Here is a 2374-nt window from a genome sequence, read left to right as displayed (position 1 = left end):
TTATTAATTATTTTTTCTACACTAGCTCTGTTTTGGTCTCAACCAACTCAGCTGATGTATGATCCACTATGTTCACCAGCTAGTTGCTAACTTTGTCTGTCTGCCGTTTGGTGCTGGGTTGCTGCCTGATGCATCTGAAAATAAGGTTGAGCGAGACAGAACCAGAACAGTAGCCTGGGTAAACCCTGACGAACTTCCAGCAAATTTCAGATTTGCTCTGCAAGTCCGTCTGGCGAAGAGCCCATTGAAACCCATTTCCAATGTCCCCAAAATCGAGGCAACAATCACAACCGTTGAGGCGGGCTTTACGCGATGACGATAGCGCAGCGACGGCGAGCAGCTTTTTGTTCACATTCAACATGACGGCTACCGAAGCGAAGCGTTGGTCTGATTGGTTGGACTATCCAATGCGCCCAGAGGCATTTGAGCGGTGTCCGTTGGAAATTAACTGTCAATGAACCTTTCCCAGACCCACTCTCAGTTACAACTGAGAAGGGTCTGGTGTCAGCCAGGCTACCAGAACAGTAAAGCTGCAAAAGATAAACAATGAGCGGAAAGATGCTGAAACAGTCCAAAGAGCAGGAGAGAAATACTGAGTCTGGTGATAAAGGTTTAACCAAGGAGTTGTTAGTTGTCCAAACTTGACTAACATGTAACTGATGATCATTTAACTTTGGAAGGCACTACCAAATTACTTGTTGTTTAAACATGATGATTTGTTGAATTTTAGGGTTAAGACTTGGTTTTTACTTTAGTTAGATTAGGATTAGTGTTTAGGGTGTAGGGGTTACGGTTATGGTTATTGTAGTCCTGTATACATTAAAGTATTTGTTGTATTAAAATAAAGCATTTAATGCGTGTGTGAGAAAGCAGAGTTGTTGACCTTTAGAGTGACGACAGTTTTGCTAAACAGTAACAGTAAGGACCATTACTCAGTTGTTCAAGGCATGGTTTGTTGGCTAGACTGGTTTACAGTTAGAAGACTCGGGGAGCATCCTCACCTGTGTTTTTCAGTGTCTGCATTATTTTAAGGGGGTCACAGACAGCACTCGTGATGTGGGACTGGTACTGTTCATTAACTCCAACTTATGAAAGTCAATACTAAAGATGGAAAATGTATTCTAATCATAGCTCTGAGAGAAATTACAGCACCCATATGTGAACAGGTGTGCTAACACACTACAGTATTATATGAATTATGCATAATTTTTAAGGTTATTGTATAGGTTATGGTTTTACCAGCTGTCTGCTACTGTACTAGCTTCCCAGGCAAGTAAAATGCTTGTGGTTATGAAAGACTTAATGAAAATGTTATGACCGTGGTTCTGACCCAGAACACAGAGTAACCACACACTGAAACAGAGTAACGATTTTAAACGTTTTAATGAAAGTTGTACTCATAGTAGCCAAGGAAGGAAGGTACAGGGCTTGAGGACTCAGGACTGGATCGATACTGAAGCGGGCAGGCAGTGGTGCGTCCAAACTGTATCTCTTGTATCCGAGCAGGGAGGTTGCAAAGTCTGAGTGGTGTTGAGCTGGCGGAACAGCAGACAACGGCAGCAGGTCTTGAGGCGTAGGTCTGAACACAGAAGCAAGGACTTAACATAAGCATGAGAAATACAGGTCAAGAACAAAACTAGAAACTCGCAGCCAAGTTACCACATGGGTAGATGCAACGATCTGGCCCCGATGGAGAGTTCTGCCCAGGTGTAAGTATTGCAAGGTTGATTAGTGGAACAGGCCACAGCTGTGCAGGTAGGAAGGTTCGAACGGCCACGCCCCTTGACCTACTTCCCGGCAGAGTCAGCAACAGCACACACAGACACACAAGGGAAAAGGAGAGAGAACACACACAGGACAGGGAAAAACAGCTGCCCCCATAACAGAAAAGTTATTTTCCAGAATATCTATTATCAAAAGTAATCTGCAGAGGCACATATGAAACTTTCTTCATTGCTGGTTTCATCTCTCTGTCTTTCCTGTTCTTATGTTTTTTAAATCTACATAAATCATCTGAGTTTCCCTGCTCAGGCTCTTAAATTCTTTTTTCTCTGGTATCTGCAATTTCTCTTTTGTGTAGTGAAAGCATTTGACTCTGTCTGACCATATCTCATAGAAAGATAAGCCAAGCACAAGCCGGAGAGCAACTTTCTGGCAACTCTGAAAACTGGTCTTTTTTTTTTTTTTTTTTTTTTTTATCAGTTCCCTAAACTTCAAAAAAGGAAAAAAGGGTGCCAAAATGTCATGTCATCCTTTACCATAGTACACCAACACAGGTGCTTTCACTTAATGTGCCTGATTAGACCTTATTGTCCTGATTGGCGTGTCAAGAAAGACAGTGCTTGATTGGCCCTTTTCTGACTTTCTGTTAGCT

The 2374-nt window shown here is 42.4% G+C and overlaps 1 long non-coding RNA gene across 1 annotated transcript; it reads right to left on the bottom strand.

Moving 5' to 3' along the window:
- Positions 1-1364: 1364 nt before the first annotated feature.
- LOC114572738 (uncharacterized) lies at positions 1365-1785 on the bottom strand. Its single transcript, XR_003694813.1, has 2 exons — positions 1660-1785; positions 1365-1579 (listed from the first exon to the last, which is right to left on the bottom strand). It is a non-coding gene; the product is annotated as an uncharacterized LOC114572738 (long non-coding RNA).
- Between the last annotated feature and the right edge of the window lie 589 nt (positions 1786-2374).

Source organism: Perca flavescens, chromosome 18 (assembly GCF_004354835.1).
Source record: "Perca flavescens isolate YP-PL-M2 chromosome 18, PFLA_1.0, whole genome shotgun sequence".
In the NCBI taxonomy this organism is placed as follows: Eukaryota; Metazoa; Chordata; class Actinopteri; order Perciformes; family Percidae; genus Perca; species Perca flavescens.
Note: the sequence above shows the minus strand (reverse complement) of the source record. Positions and strands in the feature narration are given on the sequence as shown.